Source organism: Eptesicus fuscus, chromosome 9, assembly GCF_027574615.1.
Source record: "Eptesicus fuscus isolate TK198812 chromosome 9, DD_ASM_mEF_20220401, whole genome shotgun sequence".
Lineage (NCBI taxonomy): Eukaryota > Metazoa > Chordata > Mammalia > Chiroptera > Vespertilionidae > Eptesicus > Eptesicus fuscus.
This window is the reverse complement of record NC_072481.1, coordinates 9,183,776-9,209,086: the sequence shown is the minus strand read 5'-3', so window position 1 is coordinate 9,209,086 and position 25,311 is coordinate 9,183,776. Positions and strand designations below refer to the sequence as shown.

At 42.8% G+C, this 25,311-nt stretch overlaps 1 protein-coding gene and 1 pseudogene across 2 annotated transcripts in view; one reads left to right on the top strand and one right to left on the bottom strand.

Moving 5' to 3' along the window:
• The first annotated feature begins 4,849 nt into the window (after positions 1-4,849).
• The window catches only part of FBXO42 (F-box protein 42), an 83,561-nt gene continuing 63,099 nt past the window's right edge, over positions 4,850-25,311 (top strand). For both annotated transcript variants that reach the window (XM_008148172.3, XM_054720546.1), the window contains exon 1: positions 4,850-5,038. The gene's annotated coding sequence lies outside the window, so the exon portion shown is untranslated. The remainder of the gene's footprint in view (positions 5,039-25,311) is intronic.
• On the bottom strand, positions 15,671-16,363 carry LOC129150166 (40S ribosomal protein S13-like; annotated as a pseudogene).

The following is a 25,311-nucleotide window of genomic DNA, read 5'->3' as shown; positions in this document are numbered from 1 at the left end:
AGGGCATGTACCTTGGTTGCGGGCACATCCCCAGGAGGGGGTGTGCAAGAGGCAGCTGATCGATGTTTCTAACTCTCTATCCCTCTCTCTTCCTCTCTGTAAAAAAATCAATAAAATATATATTTTTAAAAAATAAATAAAGTTCAACTTCAAAATCTTCCAACTTGAACTGCTGTGTGATCGTATTTAAGTTACTTAAGGTTTCTGTGCCTTGGTTTCCCCAAATGTAAAAAAAAAAAAGGAGATAATAATATTTGTAGTAGCTTCTTCAAAAGTAGATTGTGAGGAGGTACTACGTATGCTGAAAAGCTTAGAACAGTGCTTAACCCATAGTAAGAGTTCTAAAGGTTGCCTATTATTATTATGGGGCTTGCCTGCCAACATTTATAATTCTCACATCTCTGATGGTGCTTTCTTTCTCAAACCACAAAAGCAGGTAAAAGGCAAGCACCCATGATTTTATCCTCACTGACATGTTCTGTGTGAGGCCGCTCAGTGTAAAAACATGCCGTTCAGTAGTGTTGCATTTGGCTGCTATAATCAAGTTATTTGGATTGCGATGTGTTTATAGCATGTCATTAATCTTTCTGAAGGAACAGCTTCCTGTTTCGAAATTATGCAATTTGTATTCCTAATGGTTATTATTATTATAATAAATTGTAGTCATGTTTTAAATGTTACTAATCTTTATTTAGAAGTTAAAGTGATGTGCTTACTAATTCTCTGGTTTCATGATTTCTTTTTTTTTTTTTTTTTTAAATATATTTTATTGATTTTCACAGGAAGGAAGGGAGAGGGATAGAGAGCTAGAAACGTCGATGAGAGAGAAACATCGACCAGCTGCCTCCTGCACATCCCCTACTGGGGATGTGCCCGCAACCAAGGTACATGCCCTTAACCGGAATCGAACCTGGGACCCTTCAGTCCGCAAGCCGACGCTCTATCCACTGAGCCAAACCGGTCTCGGCTGGTTTCATGATTTCTTGTCTCTGAAATATTGTTCATCTTTGGGTCTGTCCTCAGTCCACTGTTCTTACTTAGATGCTCATGGTGTAAGTTACCCGTATGCTAAAAAAATCCCAAATTTGATTTCCAGCCTTGAAGGGACCTGGTATTTCTGATCCAGCCAGATAGGCTTCTTATTGGCATCTCCACACGCATATTCCACTAGCAACTCTAATTTTCTATGTCTAAAATATTATTAACAATCTGACCAATTTACCCAAAGATAAAGGGCTTTGTCTTTTTCACTCTCTGGAACTATATTTATTTTGAATACGTTCTCCTGTGAACCATTCTTTTAAGTGAATTATCCTGAATTGAGCCTCGGCGAAGGCCAGGTGGTGGAAATTGTCTATCAGACATCACGTAAGTCTCACTCTTGAGGTGTGATTAGGTTTTCATAAATGCAACTGACTCGCAGTATTTTTAGGTTTTGTCGTAATAGTGTGTTACCAGCAGAGGGAGATAGTTTCTTACAATTTTGTTATATTTTGCAATGAGCCTTAACAAAGGAATTAGTTGGGCATTCCTGAGACTGAATTTTCTAGGAGGCCAGAAAGATAGAGATCTTGAAGATCATCGGAGAGGATGCTACAAAGGAAACAGCCTTTGTGTCACCAAATGAGCAATCCATCTGGAGGCCAGGCCTAGGAAATCAAATAGGCCCCCTGTGACCTTGGGCAAGTCCCTTCCTCGTCTGTAGAATGAAAAGATGGGACTAAAGAAGCTTCAAAATTGAGGAAGTGGTGGTTTCTTTCTCAGGGGAAAGCCCCCTGCAGTGGCAGAGACCCTAAAACATGAGCTTCTTTTTCTTGTAAAATATGTTTGATACATCATTTACGTTTGGAACTTAGAGACTTGCACTCAGAACAGCAGGCACTCAGAACAAATACACCACAAAAAAACACTCTGATATGTGATTGGAATATAAGAACAAAGCCCATAGTGAGAAAAGTTTCCATCTGATGTATAAACTAAGGTTATATGGACAGTTGTGTTAAGAAATAAATGGCACCCTGGCTGGTTGTTCAGTGGTTAGAGCGTTGGCCTTGGACCGAAGGGTCAAAAAAACCCCCAAAAAACCCAATGGACAAAATATCCTCAGGTGAGGATTAAAAATATAAAAAAAATATTTTTGTATTTTTAATATTTAAAATGCATGTATGTGCCTTTTGCCCCAGTAATTGCATTTCTAGTAACTTTTTCTGTAGATACATTTGCTTATAGGTATAACAAAAATATAAGGATATTCATTGCTACTTTGTTTATAATCACAAAGACATGGAGACAAATTAAATGTTTATTACTAGAAGATTTGTTTTAAAGATATATGGTATCTCCATACAAAGGAATAGAATGCAATTAGTTAACAAAATTTAGATAGTTCTAAATACGCTGACATCAAATGACCTGAAGGACTGTACTTCAAAAAGAAAAGAAAAAAAGCAAGGGTCAGAGTATTGTGTATAGTTTGCTGCTACTTTACATGTATTTATTTATATGTGTTTGTGTATGCATGTCTGGAAAGATATCAGGAATTTGTACAGTAGTCATCTCGGTGGAGGAAAGAAGTTTACCAGGTAGCTAGGGGTTTGGGACATAATTTTTAAAAAAGTATTATTATGATTATTATTATTGTTATTATGATTATTATTTTGTCCTGGCTGGTGTGGCTCAGTTGGTTGGATGTCATCCTGTAAACTAAAATTTGCTGGTTCCATTCCTGGTCAGGGCACATGCCTGGATTGTGGGCTCAATTCCCTGGAGGGGCTGTGGAGGAAGCAGCTGATCGATGATTCTCTCTCATCATTGATGTTTCTGTCTCTCTCTTCCTCTCAGAAATCAATAAAAATGTACTTTAAAAAAAAGGAGGTATTTCTTTGCTCCTGATTATAGCACTGTGGAACGTCTGTAAATGTTTTTATAATTCTGTGTAAAGTTTGTGTAAACACAAATGAAAGCAGTCCATGGCTCATGATGGAATTCAGAAGAAATTGGGGGAAGGGGACGCGGGGGACAGGTTGGAATGAGTGTCTGTTCCCTGCAGGCCAGTCTGATGTTCAGACCTTTAGACTCACTGTAAGTTGCCACTGCCAACACAAGAACAAAGCATGTGACTTATCAATGCGTAGCGTGACATCATTAAAGACTCATGCTAGCCTCGGAGCCTAGACCCAGAAGCTCAGAGAGCCGCACCTCGCCTCAGGGCCTAGCCTGGCCAGCGAGGACAACCTGGACTAGAGCCTAGCCTAGCTGAGGGAGGACAGCCTGTCCTCGGAGTGTAGTCTAGCCTGGAAGCCACAGAGCCTAGTCTCGGGGCCTCAGAGAGCCAAGCCTAGTTGATCCTTGGGGCCTCGGAGAGCCCAGCCTAACCTTGGAACTTAGCCTAACCAAGCAAGGACATCCTGGCCTCGGAGCTTTGCCTAACCTCTGAACCTAGACTAGCCTCTGAGCCCAGCTTTGCCTCTCGGTAGACTGTAGGGGCCCTTCATGAGGGCAGCGATTTTTAAAGTTTCATTTATCACATATCACATGTGATACGTTTGGCACATTGTAGGTGCTCACTAAATATTTGACTGCCTGCCCTCTTAGTTGTTAAATTCCCAGTTCATGCATTCATTCATTAAATATTTAGTGATTCCCTACTGTGTGCCAGTCTCTATAGTAGGTGATACAATAGTGAAGAAAACAGACAAAAATTCCTGCTGTCTTTGATCTAGGAGATTCAGGATGAAGTGGTTCAGTATTTGAACCTGATCTAACATGATCCAGCGGCTCCAAGCCTAACTGGGGTCAGAATCCCTAGGGAGCTTTAGAAAATGTGTGAGGCAGGTTCTAAGATGGGCCCTAGAACCAACATTTTTAAAAGGAAGCACTTAATAGCTGGTCCAGTGTTTGTAACATTAAGCTCTCCATTAGGGGTGATGGGACTGGTCACACAGATCTAGTGATTTCTAGAGTTGGGATGATTCAAGTCTGCTCATTAGTGCAATGCTTTCCCAATTTGAGAGGGGACTTGGGTTCTGATCCAGCCCAGTGTCCCAAGAAATATCCCAGAAGGTCCATTTTATCCCAGGGTGGTGGGCTGGCACCTCAAGGTTCCTTTGGCTTTTGGAGCAAAGGCTTCTGTTGTATCTCTGGCATTTCCTTGGAACACTTGCTGCCCGGACGGATTCATGAAGATTCTCAGCTACAACACCAGATTGCTACCGAGGAAGGGGGATTTTGCTGGACCTTGCTGTCTGGCCTGGGGATAGCGATAGTGGAAAGTACAAGGAGCTTGAGAAACCAGATAAGCCTGAGTTCAAATCCTATCCTGCCTCCTGTCCCTTAAGGTGCGTGGCCTTGGGAAAAGGAGATATTTCTTTGCGCCTGTTGACTCATCTGAAAAAATGGAGTTAGTCACAAGTCTGTTCCCTGCAGGCCAGTGGTGGTTATAGTTAAGGGAGGCTTCGCTTGCACAACCAAGGAACTGAATTTCCCTCCAGTTAACATCCAATAGCACGTCCGACTTCCACATCTGGCCCCCAGGCGTACAAATGGGTTAATTCTTGCCAAACATCACGGTCTCAGGCCAGCTGCCCCAGGCATTGAGAAGAAGGGTGGGTGCTGACCTGGGGCAGGCTCTCTAGAGAGAGACCCCAGGAAGAAAGACGCGGAAGCTCGACGTTCCTTCGCTCCAACTGCGCTCCGCGAAGCTGGTTCCATTCCCAGGAGAGCCTCAGCCCGGGGCCACGCCTCTTTCCCAAACGGCCCCGCCCCGGCCGCCGACGTGTGTGCGCGCGCGTGTCCTCCGCGCTAGGCCCCACGCATGCGCACTCCGCGCTGTCTTCTCCCGGCCAGAGCAGCCCCGGCGGCGGCGTTTGAGTGGAGGAAGATGGCGGCTCCGGGCGGCTCGGGGTCCGGCCCGCTGTGAGGAGCCCCGAGTGCGGCAAGCACGGCCTGAGGCGGAGCGCCTCTGCTCTGGCCCTGCCCGGGCTCCCTCACCGCTGTCGTCAGCGGAGCTAACCCGAGAGCGTGGCGCGGGCTGGGCCAGGTGAGGTCTCTCCCCTCCCGGGGCCGCGGCAGGGAGCTGGCGCCTCCTGCCCTTTATGCCCCGGGCCCGCAGCGGGCAGTGGGCACCCCGAGTCCCGCGCAGGCTCTGCTTCCCGCGCGGTGGTCGGTGCCGGCTGGACGGGAGACCTTGCAGTCGTCATCCTCGGCCTCTCTCGGTTAGGCGAGGAGGAGGAGAGCCCCTTTCCTCCAGCCATTGGGATGGGAGTGAACCCGGCCCCTTTCCCCCAGGGCGGTTCTCCCCCTCCCCGGGGCCACTACAGGGTGTGTGACCTGGGCCAGGATGGCTGAAGGGACGGCAGGTAATCTTTCCCCACCCCCGAATCTTGAACGCCTTGCCCGAGAAGCCGGAGTCCGTGCCCTCCCAAATTGGGGCTGCGGCGAGGGGCCAGCATCGCTGAGGCTGCAGCTGCGAAGGGAAGGTTTTGGAATTGGCCTAAAAAAAAAATAAAACACAAGCACCTACCCCTTAGCTTCCCGAGTGTGTCCCTCCCCACCCCCAGCGACGTGGGGGCTGTGGGTCTCCGTGGTGGAGATAGCAGTCCACGTTGTGACAGGGGAAGCCCTCTGCTGAGAGTCGTCTGGGCACTGGAAACGGTGGAGGGTGGGAATGGATTTGTAAACGAATTAAAAGGAAAAAAAAAAAAAAGGTCTTCATAGTCCCTGCAGAGTAACTTCCGTGCTAATGAAGTCCTCGCTCATTTGAAACCTTTGGATTTGTTAAGATTCGGAAGAACCCGTTGCGTGTTGTCTGTAAAATCTCCCGAATTTTACTAGGAAAAGAAAAGCTTCGTTTCTTAATTGCCACGCTTTTGGACTTTTCTCTGGTAGGATTCTGATGGCGCTGGATGAATATTCAGACCCATTACCGGTTCTCACTTGCCGGCAGGGACCTTGTTCTATGCTTGTTCTTTTTTGAGAACAACTTTTTGTTGTTCAAATGCTAATTTAAAAGGCTGATGTAGTTTTTCTCAGGGAAGTTGGTTTGACGTCTTGTGGTCTTTTTCCTGAGGGATGATGTGGCCTCAGTTGGAATTGTGCTGTGGGGGATGATGAAGGGGATGGCTTTGGGTTGGCCACTCCAAATACCTTTTGTAACTTAAATGTGTTTTGCTGTGCTTAAAATGATGACGTCATGTGGAAAGGATAATTTAAGAGGAAGTGCCATCATTTGGATTTGAACATTCAAAATTCACTCTGTAGCTTTCACAGTGAATAATGATGCTCTGTGTCAAGTTTCTAACTTTGAGTCTATTCATCTGTTTAATCTGATTGGGTATCCTTTCATTTGTATGTAGTTATTTTATACCCCCTGACTGCTTTCGACATGCCCGGTATAAATATATTACTCAATCTACATTGATCCAGGGGTGTTTTGTCTATTTTATAAAGCTTTTAATTGTTAAAATGACAACTGTTAGCTTAATATCAGTGATTTTATCTTTTCTTAAAGCCATCTCCATAGAGATTTATAGATTTTCTTAGTGCCTTTGCTGAGGACATAAACCTGAACCAACAACTTCTCCATCTTAGAAAATTGGAGAGTCACTCTCTATTTCAATTTGCTAATAATAAAGAGTCATGAAATTAATGCAGTAAAACATCCTGGTGGTTTGACATTATGCTTCTTGGCATAATGTGTTGCATTGTTGTGCTAAATCATCATCAGATATTGATGCAACTTCATGACAACCATGACATCATTCACTCTCCAGCATTTTGCCTTTTGTAATTCCTTCCCTTCTCAAAAAGAACAGGGTCAGGAAAAATAGCTTAGGATGCTTCTTAATGTCTGGCTTCCAGAAGACCCTTCCTTAAACACTACTTTATGTAGTTAAAACCCTTCTGTAAAATTGGAAGCTGCGTGATTCCTACCTGTGGTGAAGAGCCAGCACAGAACATGCTAGCAAATCCTCTGGGTTTTACAAGAATATTGGAAGTCCCAAGGAGATGTCATCAAAATGATGAATAAACATGTGATTATCTTTGTGGTCTCAGGGTTGTGTAGGTCAGTGAATTAACAACTCTTTATAAAAACAAAAGCCGCCCTAGCCGGTTTGGCTCAGTGGATAGAGCATCAGCCTGGGGACTGAAGGGTCCCAGGTTCGATTCCAGTCAAGGGCATGTACCTTGGTTGCGGGCACATCCCCAGTGCGGGGGTGTGCAGGAGGCAGCTGATAGATATTTCTCCCTCATCGATGTTTCTAACTCTCCCTCTCCCTTCCTCTCTGTAAAAAATCAATAAAATATATTTAAAAACAAACAAACAAAAAAAACAAACAAAATCCATTTGGTTAAATAATGCCCTTCCCACTTCACAAGATTGTTTTGTGGCTCAAAAAAGGTAATGTTGCCGAAACCGGTTTGGCTCAGTGGATAGAGCGTCGGCCTGCAGACTCGAGGGTCCCAGGTTCGATTCCGGTCAAGGGCATGTACCTTGGTTGCGGGCACATCCCCTGTAGGGGGTGTGCAAGAGGCAGCTGATCGATGTTTCTAACTCTCTATCCCTCTCTCTTCCTCTCTGTAAAAAATCAATAAAATATATTTAAAAAAAAAAAAAAAGGTAATGTTTGTAAAACTGCTTTGTAAAATAAAAGGCAAATGTAAGATTGATTATTCAATAATCAGTGTTATGAAAACACCTTTCTAGGGCCCTCTGTGTGCTGGGCATTTAGGAAAGTAGGTACTAATGATTCTAAGACCATACAGCTTTTGGTCTTAGGTTGCCCACAGTCTAGTTGGTGAGCCAGACAAGGAAACCAGTAAGGTACTGTATATCTTCTATATCTATCTATCTATAAAAGTATAATATGCAAATTGACTGGACGACAGAATGACTGGTCAGCTATGATGCGCACTGACCACCAGGGGGCAGACGCTCAATGCAGGAGCTGCCCCCAGCCCACAGGTCCCAATTGCCCAGTGGGGAACTGGGAATGGGGGTGGGTGGCAGCGGTCGCAGGTGGCGCTGGGCCCGATTGCCCTGCCAGTCGCCCCATACACAGAGGGCAAGTGGCGGTGGCGGTGTGGGGGCAGGGAGATCGGCCCTGATTGCAGGCCAGGCCTAGGGACCCTACCTGTGCACGAATTTTGTGCACTGGGCCTCTAGTTCTAGTATAGAAAGTGCCCTGAATCCAACCCACCAAGGATTCCCAGTGCCTTTCCTATTATTCTGCAGAAAAATTTGCTTTTTGTAAGTGATTTGCTTTTTATAAAAAACTTTTTAAAAATTATACCATTTTCTCCAGCCGAAACCGGTGTGGCTCAGTGGATGGAGCGTGGGCCTGCGGACTGAAGGGTCCCAGGTTCGATTCCGGTCAAGGGCATGTGCCTTGGTTGCTGGCACATCCCCAGTGGGGGTTATGCAGGAGGCAGCTGATCGATGATTCTCTCTCATCGATGTTTCTAACTCTCTATCCCTCTCCCTTCCTCTCTGTGAAGAATCAGTGAAATATATTTAAAAAAAAAAAAATTATACCATTTTCTCCTTTTATTCATTCACTGTCATGACACTTCGCACATAGTATGCTCCAGTTATGGTTTCTGCATTCTCAAAAATCCAAAAGTCTTGGGAGAACCTTTGTGAGAGTGAGTCATACACTCAGGCAACTAACACAAACATTGCAGTTGCAATTAAAATATCTCAGATTATTGAATGGTGTTACCTTAGAGTGATGATGCTTTTGTTTTTGTTTTATAAACTGGCATAAGAAACACTATGATTTTAATTTGATCACATTTAATGTTTAGTTGTCACTCAGAATGTTGACTGTAAGTGGTTATTAGTACTGTCTCCTCCCAATAGTAAGTAAAATAAGTAAAAGTTGGGTGAAACTGACGGCTTAAGCCAGAGCTAATTACACTATTTTATAGTATCTGTGTGAATTGAAGCTGAGTATCTCTGATAATGAACTTCTGTATCCCATTACAAGTTTCTCATCTTAGTGCGGTGGTGGTTTTATAACTAATTTTCATCTTGTTGCCTACATTGCAAAAATATTTTATGAGTTTTTGGATTGAATGAAATCTTTAAGTGATGAGTATTAGTTGAATATGTACAATCTGTGTCTTAACTGAAAATGAATGCTTAATTGTTGTGTTTGACAGAAAAGTGGAGGGGATGTGTTTGTCAATTTTCTATAGTATGATAGGTTGTTAACATGTTGAAGGATATGAGCTACATACAAGTAACTTAAAAATTGCCCAGTATGCCTTAGCCGGTTTGGTTCAGTGGATAGAGTGTCAGCCTGTGGACTGAAGAGTCCCAGGTTCGATTCTGGTCAAGGGTATGTACCTTGGGTGCAGGCTCCTCCCTGGCTTGGGCCCTGGTCAGGGTGCATGCAGGAGGCAACCAATCAACGTGTTTCTCTCACATTCATGTTTCTGTCTTCCACTCTCTCTAAAATCAATGGAAAAATATCCTCTGGTGAAGATTAAAAGAAAAAAAAAATGCCCAGTATATGCTCATCATACAGCCTATTTTTAAGTTGTTTCTTGTGATATTATTCTAAACTAGAGGCCTGGTGCATGAAATTTGTGCACTGGAGGGCAGGGGGAAGTCTCTCAGCCCACCTGCGTCCTCTCGCAATCTGGGACCCCTCGGGGGATGCCGGGCCTAAACCAGCAGTCAGACATCTCTCTTGCTATCCGGGACGCTGCATGTACCAGTGACCATACTTTTCATACAGGTGAACGGCATCTTGCTATTGTGTGGGTAGCTACATTTTTTTGCCCTGAGTATAAAAAGTAGTACATAACATAATCCTTCTGAGGCAGTAGTACCATTTTCCCCATCTTATGGGTGGAAAAACTGAAGCAGAGAGAAGTTAAGTAATTGGCTTTGTCACACAGTTTTAAGTGTCAGAATCAGGGCTGACCAAAAAATGTGCAAGCCAGAGTCCATGCATGTCATTGCTGCATCATCCTGTTTTTTTCAGTGTTAAGAGTAGCCTTGCCAGGTTTTAATTTTTAAATCTAAGAGACTGTTCCCAATATATAGGGTAGGGTCCCTAGGCCTGGCCGGCGATCAGGGCCATCTGTGGGGTGACCAGTGGGCGGGGCGATCGCCCCTCTCCCCACTGGCACCCGCCTTGGCCGCCCCCGCCCCCCAACTATCGCCTTGGTCGCCTCCGTCTCGGCTGGGGCAGCTTCTGCATTGAGCATCTGGCCCCTGGTGGTCAGTGCACATCATAGCGACCTGTCGTTCGCTGTTCGATCGACTTACATATTAGGATTTTATTATATACTAGAGGCCCGATGCACTAAGATTCGTGCAAGAATGGGCCTTCCTTCCCCCAGCTACCGGCACCGCCGGAGCCGCCTTTTCGCTCCACCCGGAGCCGCCTTTCCGGTCCTGCCCGGAGCTGCCTTTCTGCCTTCCCACGCTGCCCAGAGGCCCGGAGCGGCTGGGGTGGTGCGGAACGCCTGCAAGTGTAGGGGCAAGTGTCCCGCCCTGCTCTGGCTGCTTGGCGCCTGTTTATGCAAATTAACCCGCCATCTTTGTTGGGTTAATTTGCATGCTCACTCCTGATTGCCTGGTGGGCATCATGAAGGTACGGTCAATTAACATGTTGCTCTTTTATTAGTGTAGATGTCATGTAAAATTATGTTTAATTTTGCCTTTCCTTACTCATGCATCTGTTGGAAAGCACATTTGCTTTGTTTTCTTTTTTTTTTTGTCCTTACCTAAGGATACATTTTTATTGATTTTAGGGAGAGTGAAAGGGAGAGAGAGAAACAAACATAGATGTTAGAGAGAAACATTGATCGTATGCCTCTCCTATGCTCCCCAACTGGGGATTGAACCCGCAACCTTTTGGTATATGGGGTGATGCTCCAACCAACTGAGTCACCCAGCCAGGGCAACGCATTTGCTTTTAATTCTGATTTTTCTGTATTAAATTTCTACTTTTATTTTTTTATTGATTGATTTTAGAGAGAGAGAGACAGAGAGACAAACATAAATTTGTTGTTCCACTTACTTATGAATTCATTGATTGATTCTTGTATGTATCCTGACTATGGATTGAGCCTGTAACCTTGGCGTATCGGGATGATGCTCTCCTCTTTAATTTGTAAAGTTTCTTCCAAGTTTTTATTTTTTTCCAGTGTTGCTGTCTGTGTTTTGCTTCAAAGATGGAAGTTTCTTGTGGTGCTTTGATGCTTGTTTTTATATATAAAACTGATAAATGTGCAGATATCCTATATAATAAAGAGCTAATATGCAAATGGTCATCATGTAAGGGCTCAGACACTCAACACCCGGGAGAGAGATATGGGGACCAGCCAGGCACAAATGAGCTCACTAGAGGGGAACGGGGAACAGCCAGGCACAAATGAGCTCACAAGAGAGGAATGGGACCAGCCAGGCTGTGGTCTGGAAGAGGGACAAGCCGCCCACCCTGCAGTCCCCAGCGCCAGCACCTGCAGCCCAGGAGAGGGACAAGTTGCCCACCCCATGGTCCCTGGCGCCAACGGCTACGGCCTGGGCAAAGCTGCCCACCCATGGTCCCCTGCAGCTGTGGCCCGGGAAAAGCTGCACGCCTAAAGTCCCCTGAGGCTGCAGCCAGCCTGGGCGAAGGTGGCTTGGGTCATGGGTGCCTGTGGTCGGCCAGAGGCAGGGAAGCCCGGGTCCTGGGTGCCTGCGACCGATTGGAGGAGGGAATCCTAGGTCCCGGGTGCGGGGTGAAGCAGAGGCGGTTAGGGACGATCAGGACAGTAGGGGCAATCAGGCAGGCAGACAGAGGTGGTTAGGGGCGATCAGGCAGGCAGAGGTGGTTAGGGGCGATCAGGCAGGTAGGCAGAGGGGTTAGGGGCGATCAGGCAGGCAGGTAGGCAAGCTGTTAGGAGCCAGCAGTTCCAGATTGCGAGAGGCCGTTGGACATCCCCCGAGGGGTCCCAGATTGGAGAGGGTGCAGGCCAGGCTGAGGGACACTCCCCTGCCACCCGCTCCCCATGCACGAATTTCGTGCACCGGGCTCTATTATATAAAGCAATAGTTACTTGAGAAAAATTTTATTACTCTGGACAGTAACTTAGCTTAGACAGTAACTTATTTTCTCTTGTCTTTTGGTAATATATAGGTTTGAGGTAGTTCATTTAATTTCTATAAAGGTAAACAAGTTTTAGTTTTAGCTAATAATATTCCCTTAGAATATTTAATACTTAGGGTACTTTTTATTTCAACTACTTTAAGGAATTCACTAGTATGGCATACTTCTCCAAATTTTTGTTTCCTTTATTATTTTCACTTTAAATGTTTAATTTGTGTTGTGATTTAGAGAATAAAAAATCTTTTCCAGAATGAACCTTTTGTTGTATTGTTTGGAGAAAGATTGATGTTAGTTATGAATTCATAAATATAGTTTTATTAAATGTTGCCTCTTCTATCTGGTGGCTTTTCAGATGAAAGTCAAAGGAAAGTGGAATTTATTCTTGTATGTCAGTATTTCTTCTTAAAGCTTTTTATTTTTTAATATTTTTTTAACTAGTTAGCCTTGCTGTTTCTTGCCCAAAAGCAACAGTGTCTTGGCTTGTCTTGGGATCAAGCAGTATTGTGTTTGCAAGACTGCTTTCTTAGCTTTCGCTGAGATATTTGGTAACATCTTTCTAAATAGATCCTTTGGTCTAGTGAAGATCAAACAAGCTGCTCTCTTCCTTATTAGTGAATCTAAAGTTTTACGTTCCTGTGGGTCCTTAAGATTCTATTTGTCTATCTTCCTCACCTCTCCTCTTTTTCTCAGTAAATGCAGTTCTCTCTTCCAAAAGCATGCTTAATAAATCATAATGACGGATGGGTTAGAATTTCAGATTTTACTTAACTTAAAAGTAACGTAATGGTAATGAAATCTTGAAGACATTTTGCTAGGTGAAATAAGCCAGACACAAAAGAACAAATATTGTATGATTACAAATACATGAGGTACAAGAGTATTCCAATTCATGGAGACAGAAAGTAGAATGGTAGTTGCCAGGGGAGAGGAGGGAACAGGGAGTTAGTGTTTAATGGGTATGAAGTTTCAGCTTAGAAGGATGACAAAGTTCTGAAGATGGTTCGTAGTGATGGTTGCACAACAATGGGAATGCACTTCATGCCACTGAACTGCATACCTAAAAACGATTAAAATGGCAAATTTTATGTTATGTGTATATTACCACAATTAAAAAAAATTTTTTTAATTGATTTTAGAGAAGGAGAGAAGGATAGAAACATCCATGATGACAGAGGATCATTGATTGGCTGCCTCCTGCATGCTCCACACTGGGGATTTTGCCCTCAACCCAGGCATGTGCCCTGGCCAGGAATCGAACCGTGACCTCCTGATTCATAGGTCAACACTCAACCACTGAGCCACTCCAGCCAAGCACTTAACTTTTATTTCTATTAATTAGCCTATGGTAAGATTGGTTTTGTTATACGTTGTTTTGCTGAAGTCGCAGAACTTATCGATGATGTTAAGTGAGGACTTGCTGTACTTTAGATTCTTATGGTTTGATGTTCCTCATGAGTTTTCTAAAGCATTACATGATTCCAAGTGTCTGTTTAGTTTTTCTTTCCTTTTTGTTTCATTGGTCCATTTATTCAAACATTTATTTAATTCTTTTATATGCTAGGCATGGTTCAAGGTATTAGAGATACAGTGGGCAAAAATAGGCAAGGTATCTAATTTCTATCTTAGTTTGAGATTGGAGAAAGCAGTTAATGAATGAACAAAATTTCATATAATAATGACTACAAATAAAACAAGGTGTGATAATGACATGGTGCAGAAAGGAAAGACTAATTACATTAATCACAGTTTAACAATGGGGATACATTCTGAGAAATGCGTCATTAGGTGATTTTGTTGTTGTGTGAACATCATAGAGTGTGCTTACACAAATTTAGATGGTATAGCCTACCACACACAGAGGCTATCTGGTATACTATCATCATATATGCATTCCATCCTTAACAGAAACATCATTATGCAGCACATGACTGTAATTGAGATTGATTTAGAGAAGGCCTTAGTGAGAAGGTGATGTTCATGCTGAAAGATACAAGGTAAGATATTTAATGCTAAGTTTTAGGGACAGAAGGAATAACAAGTGCAAAGGACTAAGTAGTAGGAACCAGGATCCAGTGGGGATTTCCAAATTGCATTCTGCTGTTATTTGTTTTTATTTATTTATTTTTAAAAAATATTTTTATTTTATTTTTAATATATTTTTATTGATTTCAGAGAGGAAGGGAGAGAGAGAGATAGAAACATAAATGATTAGAGAGGATCATTGAGTGCTGCCTCCTGCACTCCCCCTACTGGGGATTGAGCCCATAACTCAGGCATGTGCACTTGATCGGAATTGAACCTTCAGTCCACAGGCCGATTCTCTATCCATTGAGCCAAACTGGCTAGGGCAATGACATTGACTTTTTGAAGAGACCAGTCTGGTTCTCTGGTAGACTTTTTTGACATTCATGATTTGTCTCAATGTTTTCTTGTGTTATTTAACTCCATCCCTTGTCCCTTTTTAAGACAAGACTAAAGTCTTAATTATATTTTTACTAGATGCCCGGTGCATAAAATTTGTGCACGGAGGGGGGGTCCCTCAGCCCGGCCAGCAACAACGCCAGTGTCCCGCACCCCGGCCTCTGATCAGAGGCCCCTCCCTCCCTCTGCGTGGCCGGGGTGCAGGACACTGGGCTCGTGTCGCCCTCAGAGGCCCCTCCCTCCCTCCACGCAGCCAGGACTTGGGAGACTGGGCTCGCATCGCCACCTTTGTGATGGAGTGATGGTTAATTTGCATATTACCCTTTTATTAGATAGGAATTTGCAATCTTTTGTGACACTGTGTACTCATGATGTCAGATTTTTTACTATAATTTGATGACTTGGTTAACGTCAAAGTCCTAGATCTTTGCATTGTAAATGTTTCCCTTTACACTTAGTTACAGCCATTAGTCTTTTACACTTAGTTACAGCCATTAGTCTTTTTGACGCTGACCTTTGGCCACTATAAGTCTCTTCTTCAAGCTGGTGTGTCTTTTTGACATGTCCCCATTGGTCTTTGGGTTGTTTTCTGTCACAACAAGATATCTCAGATTCACCTTGTACTCTCCGCATCCTTGACCTGAAATCAGTCATTTTCTTAGGAAGACCAAGTTGTTTTTTTACAGGGAATTCCATTAGAAACCAAGCTCATTGCTGCTAGGTCTTTATTATTTCTAGATACTTTCAGTGGGCAGAGCTAGAAAAGATGTTTTTTAGAAATCAGAACTTCATATTGATATTTCCAATTTAAAATGTTTATTGATTTTTAGAGAGGGAGCGAGGTAGAAACATCGATGAGAAAAAAACATCTACCAGCTTCTTACTCTATGCCCCATTCTGGGGATCAAGCCTGCAGTCCAGGCATGTGCCCTGACTGACAATCAAAACAGTGACCTCTTGGATCATGGGTTGACGCTCAAACACTGAGCCACACTGTCCAGTCTTGATATTTCCAGTTTAATTTGAACATATTGCAGGGCTTCCCACCCCCCCCCTTTATATTTGTCTCTTTCCTTAAATTGAAAATCTTTTTTTTTTTTTTTAGTTAAACAATGATTTTATTGCTTGAGTACATAGATATTTTATGCAAGCAGCGCAGAGGCTGCGGATGACTCGTATTTCCAGTTGTGGGGGAGGACTTGTTTGGTCTTACAATATTGAGCCAATCGGTGGATATGGCTCTCAATCAGAATCAGACGGAATTTAGCATCCTTATCCTTTCTGTTCCTCTCAAGATGCTTTCGAACTGTAACAACTTTTTTTTTTTAAAATACATCTTATTGATTTTTTACAGAGAGGAAGGGAGAGGGATAGAGAGCCAGAAACATCAATGAGAGAGAAACATCAATCAGCTGCCTCCTGCACACACCCCAACCGGGGATGTGCCCGCAACCAAGGTACATGCCCTTGACTGGAATCGAACCTGGGACCCTTGAGTCCGCAGGCCGACGCTCTGTCCACTGAGCCAAACCTGCCAGGGTGTAACAACTTTCTTAATTAAATGGTAGAGATCCTCAGGAAGATCAGGAGCAAGTTTTTTAGACTTAAGAATTCTCAAGATCTTATTGCTTGTCACAAAACGTACTTGTGCAACACCATGTGCGTCTCTCAGGATCACACTGATTTGTGATGGAGTCAGGCTGGCCCTTCTTGGCCAGTTTGTAGATCTGCTCCTTCACGTTGTCAGATGTCAATTTCAGCCAGGTGGGGACGCTGGGGCAGTAGGGCAGAGCTGATTGGGACAGGCCCTTCCTGGGAGCGTGCATGTGACCCATGATGGCGGCAGACTAGCAGTGGAAAAGAGATAAACTGAAAATCTTGACTTTTAGTACTGTTCGCATTTATTTGCTTTATCCTACAGAATACAGAAGTGCTGTCTTGTGTGTGTGTTTTTGTTAATCCTCACTCGAGTATATTTTTCCATTGATTTTTAGAGAGATTGGAAGGGAGAGGGAGAGACAGAGAAACATCGCTGTGAGAGAGACACATCGATTGGTTGCCTCCTGCACGCACCCCAACCAGGTCCCGGAAATCTGCAACCAAGGTACATGCCTTTGACTGGAATTGAACCTGGGACCCTTCAGTCCACAGGCCGATGCTCTATTCACTGAGCCAAACCAACTAGGGCAGTGTTGTTGTTTTTATTGATTTGAGGGAGAGAGAGAGACAGAGAAAAATATCGATTTGTTGTTCTACTTACTTATGCATTCATTGTTGTTTCTTGCATGTGCTCTAACCAGGGATTGAACCCACAACCTTGGTGTATTGGGACAATGCTCCAAACAACTGAGCCACCTGCCTAAGTTCTTTGCAGGATATTTTTGTGTGTCAGTGTGGAAGCTGACTCCATATGCAAACAGAAAATTGAAATCCCAGTTGTGGGATTGCATAGTACTTTGAATTCTACTTCCTGAAAAACCATTTTCATCATGTTTCTCATTTCTCACATTCCTAGAGACTTCAAAAACATTGATGGGGCAAGAGACTGGAGTCAGGAAAGTTAGATTTTAGATAGGTCTTCTGCTACACTACTTCAAACGTGGATAACAATGACAAGCATCCTAGCAGGGGGAATCACAATAAAGGGAATTACATTTTGAAGAATGAGCTAATGGGGGAAAGTGATACTGTATGCAAGATACCATGTAATGGAACATGTTATAGTTATTTTGTTGATGATTTTAAATTCATTTCAATGACTGATTTATGCTATCTCTTTTTTTAAAATGGAGCCATAGAATTGGGTTCATATTCTGGTTCCTCTTCTTTTTACAAAGCTATGTAATCATAGGCAAATTAGTTTATCTGAGTCCCATTATTCTCATCTGTAAAATATAATTGATAATATGTCCCTGATAGAGTTGAGGTAGGATTACATGAGTTAATGCACCTGGCACATACCCTCAATACCTATTGATTCTCTTTCCTTTTATCATCTAGTGTTAACACCAGCTGCATTTTAATGGTTACTTAAGAACTTGGTACTCAAGAGTCCATGAACTGGCATCATTGGCATCACCAAATTTAGAATGCAGAAAGGTCCTACTACAGGCTTAATGAATCTGAATGTGTAGTTTAATGAGATTCACATTAAAATTTGAGAAGCAAAGGAACCTTGAGATTTCCTCCTTTTTTATCTGCATTCCTAATGACTTCGCTGTTCTTCTTACCTTTAACAGATAGGTTTTGCTGTGCACTGTTAAGCTGACACTATTTTAGATGAAATATGTGAGCGCTTGTTCAGAATAATACCTGCAGAAATATTTACATATTATTATTAAATAGTATTAAAAGTTAGGTTTACCTAGATTTTTTTTTATTGTGAAAGGTTGATGAGTGCATAAAATATATGCATTTTAAAGAATAATTATAAGCCAACACCTGTGTAACTACCATCTGAGTCAAGAAAGAAAATATTGCTGGTGCCCCAGAGGTACTTTCAATGTACCCCTCTTTGATTACAACCATTTATTTCTCTTAAAAGTAACCACTGTTCTGTCTTGTGATAATATCCTTGGGGGGTCCCTCAGCCCGGCCTGCACCCTCGGGGGATGTCCGACTGCCCCAGAGGCAGGAGAGGCTCCCTTCACCACTGTTGCGCTTGCCAGTCGGGTTTCTGGTGCACTAACCACCAGGAGGCAGCTCCTGCGTTGAGCGTCTGCCCCCTGGTGGTCAGTGTGTGTCATAGTGACTGGTCGTTCTGCAGTTTGGTCTATTTTCATATTAGCTTTTTATTATATAGGATACTAGTGGCCTGATGCAAGAAATTATGAAATTCGTGCAAGAGTAGGCCTTCCCCCAGCTGCTGACACCGGCTTCCCTCTGGTACCCAGGACCCGGGTTTCCCTCTGGCATATTAAAAATTGTGCATTCCAATAATTAAAATGATTTTTAACAACAACAGTCTGATTAAACTACGTTTTACAGCCTTTGGGACACCTTGGACCAGCTTGTTTTTTGTTTTTGTTTTTTTTAATACGTTTTTATTGATTTTTAGAGAGAGAGAGGAAGGGAGAGGGAGAAGCATCAATGGGCTGCCTTCCTCAGGCACCTGACCAGGTATCCAGCCTGCAACTGGTCATGTGCCTTTACTGGGAATTGAACTGGTCACCTTTTGGTTCTCAGGACATTGCTCAACCAACTGAGCCACACCAGCCAGGGCTGGACCAGCTTGGCTTTTACTCTAGATTTGATTGTCCTTCCACCCAGCTTCTTCCTTCACCAACATGCAAGTTCTTTTCCTTTCCTGCCAGCCAGACAGGCAGATGGGAGCGGTAGGTGCTGCTTTGTTGTCAGTAGTTCTCTGATAACCTGATCCAACCTCCTTGCATCTTACAAAATTAAACAGATAATAAAACTAAATAAGAAGGCAGTGCTTGTGGAATGTACAGTGCTTATTGGTGGTGTGCGCCTCATTACAATTCGCCTGCTCTCTTCTGCGCAATCGTTTCTTTTGAAGGCAATGGATTTTTATCTTGTGTTTCTGTCTTCTTCAATTTCGACTTATCGAATTTCTCAATCTCAGCCATATCGTGTTTTTCAGACACGGTTGCCTAAGGAGATGTAGTAAGGAAAGAGAAAGCAAAAATGGAATTTGATTCCTAGCTGGTTTGGCTCAGTGGATAGAGCGTCAGCCTGGGGACTCAAAGGTCCTGGGTTCAATTCCGGTCAAGGGCACATGCCTGGGTTGCGGCTCGATCCGTAGTAGGGGGCGTGCAGGAGGCAGCTGATCAATGATTCTCATCATTGATGTTTCTATCTCTCCTCTCTGAAATTAATAAAAGTATATTTTTAAAAAATGGAATTTGAGGGACCACCTTCACATTTAGTGTATGAAATGATAGAGAAACCTCAAATTAGATTCTGTTTTACTGTCATTTTTGTGAATGTATTTTTTTGTTAACATACATATTTTTGTTTTCACTAACGACTTCCCTTATTTTTAAAGTCTAAAGTTAATGTAGCTATCTTTAAGCTGAAAGTGTGAAGTTTTTGAAGTGTATATTTAGTGAAAGTGTATTCGGTTGTACTGGAACTAATTTTTAGATAACTACTTCTGCTAAACCAGGAGAGGAGACTCAGGAATGTAAAAAACTGCCAATGTCAGTTCTGATTGGAAAACTTTGGAAAAGTTAGGTCAGAATAGAAATAGGATAAATAGAATAGAAAAGATTTGGAGATTCTGTCTTTGCATATAATTGACTACATTTAAAAAATATATTTTATTGATTTCTATAGAGAGGAAGGGAGAAGGATAGAGAGTTAGAAACATCGATAAGAGAGAAACATTGATCAGCTGCCTCCTGCATACTCCCCACTGGGGATGTGCCCGCAACCAAGGTACATGCCCTTGACCAGAATCGAACCTGGGACCCTTGAGTCTGCAGGCCGATGCTCTATCCACAGAGCCAAACCGGACAGGGCTACATTTTGATTATTATAAATTTGGTATCTGTACACCAGAGTTTCAAGTTCCATCTGTGACTATACAAATAAGTGGAACAGCAAATGATGTTTCTCTCTTACAAAAAAAGAGAGTTTCTCTCTTACAAATCAATGCATAACTAAATGGAACAACAAATAGATGTTTCTCTCTCAAATCAGTAAATAAAAATTAACCCTTTGCACTCGCTTGCTTTTTTCTCGATTCCTTTATTCTACTCTGGATCTAATTTTTTAAATACCCCAGATTTTACAAAGCACGGCAGTAGAATAAAAAACTGGAGTTTCTTTTCATACAAACTTATTTATTTGGATTTTTTTATATTTCAAATTATTGATACATTCAAAGAGTATAAAAAGATCTGCTACCGATGCTAACCGTGTCGAGTCACACTCGACATCCGAGTGCAAAAAGTTAAAAACAAAATCCTACTTCTTTATACCCCATTTTTACCATCCCTCTTCTAGTTTTGTCTTTAGCCATCTAAACTCTGTGATTTTATTATTTTTTTTAATTTTAATTTTTCATATGAAGGTTCTGTGTGTTTTTTCATCAGAATATCTATGAGTTAGCATTTAGGTTTTGTTGTTGGCTCTAAAATGAATTCATAAAGCTGTGTTTGCTTATTCACTCAGCAGCCTTTTGCTGAGGGCTTATATGGATGCAGGAAATAGAATTATTTTCTATTGTGCCCTGAAGGGAGAGGAGGAGACATAGACAGCTTCAATACAGTAGTCCCTCCTTATCCGTGGGTTTGCTTTCCTGCAGTTAATCAGAGTTCAAAAATATTAAATGGAAAATTGCAGAAATAAACAATTCATCAGTTTGAAATTGTAGAATGATGAAATCTCAAGCCATAATCTATTTCATTATTAGTTACTAGGGGCCCAGTGCACGAAATTTGCGCACTCGGGGTCAGGGGTCCTTCAGCCTGGATTGCGAGAGGGCACAGGCCAGGCCATGGGACCCCACCGGTGCACGATTGGGGCCAGGGAGGGACGTGGGAGGTTGGCCAGTCGGAGAGGGACTGTGGGAGGGCTCCAGGGAGTGTCTGGCCCATCTCGCTCAATCCCGATTAGCCGGACCCCAGCAGTAAGCTCACCTACTGGTCGGAGCGTCTGCCCCCTGGTGGTCAGTGCATGTCATAGCGACTGGTCGAATGGTTGACTGTCTGCCCCCTGGTGTCAGTGCACATCATAGTGAGTGGTTGAGTGTCCTTAGCATATCATTAGCATATTACGCTTTGGTTGAACGGACGACCAGACACTTAGCATATTAGGCTTTTATTATATAGGACTAGAGGCCTGGTGCATGAATTTGTGCACGGGTGAGGTCCCTTGGGGTGGCCTGTGGGGATCGGGCCCCGGCTTGCGCCCCCAGCCTTGCAGCCCTGCAGCCCCGCAGCCCCACCTGGCATCCTGCTGTGGCCTGGCGCCGCCCCCTCACCTGCTTCACCATCCTGCCTGCGAGGCGATTGAGGCTGGGCCCCCAGCCCGGCTCCCTCAGCGCCTGAGAGCCAGGCAGTGGCCCTGCCCTCTGATGCCACTGCTGGTTGCCATCTGCGGGGCGATTGGCGGGACGATGGGGCCCCCGCTCGCACCGATCTTGGCCTGGTGCTGCCCGCTCACCTGCTCCTCCATCCCACTGCAATCCGGCTCTCATGGGGGCTGGCAGCGCCTCCACTGCTGCCCTCTGCCAGAGCTGTGTTGCCGATACCCACCATGTTCCGCGCTGCCCCCTGGTGGTCAGCGCACGTCATAGCAAGCGGTCAAACTCCCAGTTGAACGACCGCTTGAGGGACAGTTTGCATATTAGGCTTTTATTATATTAATGATTGTTGTTAATCTCTTACTGTGCCTAACTTACAAAGTTTATCTTAGGTATGTACGTATAGGAAAAAACATAGTATATATTGTGTTTGATACTACCTGAGGTTTCAGGTATCCACTGGGGTCTTGGAATATATCCCCAGCAAATAAGGGGGTACTACTGTATAGTAATTGCTAGTATGCAGGCAGATACTTAGTGTTGTGGGAGTATAGAGGAAGAGGTAGTTGTGCTCTGAACATTTCTGCTGCCCGATACAGTCAATTTTGAGTTAATATAGTGTTACAGTATGGTTATTTACCCCTTTTGCATTTTTCTTATTTTCTTTTTTTTTTTAATATATATTTATTGATTTCAGAGAGGAAGGGAGAGGGAGAGAGAGATAGAAACATCAATGATGAGAGAGAATCATTGATCGGCTGCCTCCTGCACGCCCCCCACTGGGGATCGAGCCTGCAACCCAGGCATGTGCCCCTGACTGGAATCGAACCCGGGACCCTTCAGTCCAAAGTCCAACGCTCTATCCATTGAGCCAAACCAGCTAGGGCCTACTATTCTTCAAAGTTCAAATGCTTGCCTCTGTTTAACTTCCTTCTCATACTAGTTGGGAGCCATCTCTTTCTTTCCTGAACTGTTAAAGCTTCTTTTGTATCACACATCTGTCTTTGGCTCTAACTGGGCTACTCTCTTTGAGAGAAAATAGTGGCATATCTTCTTTTTGTAACTCCTGTGGGAATATAAGCACAGTATTTTCACATATAGCGGATGTTCCTTTGATGTTTGTTGAATGCCTGTAGTAAGGTAGAAATTTATATTTTACCATTTCCCACTTTTTTTTTAATAACTTTTTCATTTGACTTAGTACAATGATGATAATAATAGTATATTAATAAGAAGGTTTGTTATCATCTTAGAGTGAATCATATTGTGGTCTTTTTTTTATTTTTTAATTTCTTTATTGATTAAGGTATCACATATTTGTCCTCATCCCTCCATTCCCATCCCACACCCCTCCCCACACATGCCCTCACCCCCCTGTTGTCCTTAACCACTGGTTAGGCTCATATGCTTGCACACAAGTCCTTTGGTTGATCTCTCCCCTTTACCCCCACCCTTCCCTACCCTCCCCCCATATTGTGGTCTTTAAATCCTCATTCAGCAGTCATTTATATTTTCAAGAGTAATATTTAATACTTTTAAACTCACGTCAGTGCTGCTGAGGTGAGTAATTTCATGAGTTTTTAATGGTATCTGTGCAAGGTTGCTGCTTTGCCCTGAAACTGCAGAAGTCCTTATGCTGAGGGATGACTGGGTGCTTCCCATTCAATCCAGCCGTGCATTCCTTAGTTGGGTCTGAGTGCTCTGTTTTACTGTCAGTAAGAAGTTCCCTTAATTGCATTTTTTAACTTTTGGGGATTGTGAATAAGTTTGATTGCATTTTAAATCTTCAGCTTCCTTTTAGGTAAGTAAAGCATATTCTGATTTTCAGAAAGACGTGTTTACTCCAAGAGGATTGTCAGATGTCCAGTTGTATAGAAATCACAGGCACGATTAATCAAATATTAAAAGTAATTATAGCAATTACTTTTAAGGAAAAAACAAAGTACTCTCATTTCCATCTTGAATTTCTTTGGATCCATTTTAACTCTTTACGACTTACTTCTTCTGAGTTCAGAATAGTTTGTTGATACCTGCTATTTTTACAAAGTCTTTAGGAAGTAGGTAGGGAACTTTCATTACTTAGGGCTGAAGAGGTTTTCCTATCTTACTCTGTGTTACTTACCTGGGTCACATAGCATTGCAGCTAGAAACAGTAGCCAAATCTCCTGGTTTCAGAATCTTAACCTTAATTTGTACTTTTCAGAAGGATTTTCAAAACTGGTTTGAATTTAGTTGGATGTAGTATAGTAATTTTTCAAAGGAAAAAATACTATTGGGCCTAATAAATGGTTTCTTCAGTACCATTCCTCTTGAATTAGCAAAGGGTCATTGGGTGTGGTATGGGTCATGAGTCTGGCAGCAGACTCTCAGGCCAGCCAGTGTACACCTTAAAAGGTCAAAATTCAAGGAACCATAGAAGTATACTCATTCTGACCAATAAAATATCTTGACAACATCCAGTGACATATAAGGGTAGGATCTGCTATTTCCTGGATGTACTAATGATGTCATTTCTATTATAAAATAATGTGAAGTCAGCACAAGGGTTTTGTGAGTAGAAATGTCGTTAAACCTTGGCTCATTTGAATGTCTAGTGCTAGAAAGACAGGGTGCCTAGGCAAATGGTCTCTGCCCTCAGTAGTCCAGTAAGTTGACTTCAAATTGTGGTTTTTCACTTTGGCGAAACTGAGAAGGCCTAACACAAATGTGAAGGGTGAGAAAATTTCTTTTAAAGACTTCATGAAAATCACATTCATTAAATTAATACACTTACATGTGAAATGTTTTGTAGGGCTTCTTTTGGCATGAAAAAATGAAAAACTGTTTCAGAATGCTTTCATGTCCTCTGGGAATATGAGTGATGATTTCATTACCTAATCAAGAAAGTGAAAATGAAGGGCTGTGCAAATTGATGCTGCTCATGTAATTACAGAGGCATTGCATCTGAGCCCATCCCTCTGTGTTCTCATTGGCATCTGTGTTCAGGGCCAAGATAGCAGACATGCTCTCAGGGGCATAGGGTTTGATGTTTGTGTAGACAGTGAAATGGTTGAATGGTGAGAATTGCTTAAAACTGGATTTAACAAAAGTGTGAGCCCTTTCTTTGGGTTTGCTAATTTGAGATTTGGAAAAGAAGTAAATTGTTTTATGGAGCCAAACAGATTTATTTTGTTTGGGGGTAAAAATAGTAATGAAAATATCCTTTTGTAGTTTTTATGATTCAGTTTGTCCTGAAGCAGACCCTAGGCTCACAATCTGTCAAGATACTGTATTGGAGCCCTAGGCAGTTTGGCTCAGTGGATAGAGCTTCGGCCTACGGACCTAAGGTTTCCGGGGTCGATTCCTCCCTGGACCGGGCCCTGGTCAGGGCACATACAGGAGGCAACCAACTCTCTAAAAATCAATGGAAAAATATCTTCTTGTGAGAATAAAAAAAAAAAAGTTGTATAAGAAACATCTGTATTTGAGATTCTGTGCTTAACTGAAATGTGAATAATACAGCCAAACTCAAGGAATTGGTTTTTCTGGATCCTTTGGTGAATTTCAGGGCTGAGTAGAGGTTAAAAATACAAGAAAATCAATAAATTTGGGAAGATAGCCAGTGGGAGATTAAAAAATGATAACTTGAGGGGAAAGAATAAGAGGGAATATAGGACGTAATTTTTTTTTTTTCCAGTAGAAAAAGGCAGCTTTTTTTTTGCCAGGCGAAAATTCAAATTTTCGTTTTATATTTTACATGACTATTTTTTTTTTGGATAGAAGTTAGGGCTGGAAATGGAAAGGCCTTCCCTC